Raw genomic sequence first — 207 nt, 5'->3', positions numbered from 1 at the left:
ACCCAATAAAAAATCCCCAGGTTAAATGATAAAACCCCTTTTTTCCAAAATAATAAATAATAAAAAAAACCCGCCCTTTGCCTCTAAAACAAAACAAATTTAATTTATTCAATTTAAAAAGCACGGGGGGAAATTTTCATTTTTCAGAAAAGGCATTCTTTCCCCCAAATATTGTAATGCCCCCAAACCCCTTTTTTTAATTCCGGC

The sequence above is a fragment of the Penaeus monodon genome, chromosome 25 (assembly GCF_015228065.2).
Source record: "Penaeus monodon isolate SGIC_2016 chromosome 25, NSTDA_Pmon_1, whole genome shotgun sequence".
In the NCBI taxonomy this organism is placed as follows: Eukaryota; Metazoa; Arthropoda; class Malacostraca; order Decapoda; family Penaeidae; genus Penaeus; species Penaeus monodon.
Note: the sequence above shows the minus strand (reverse complement) of the source record.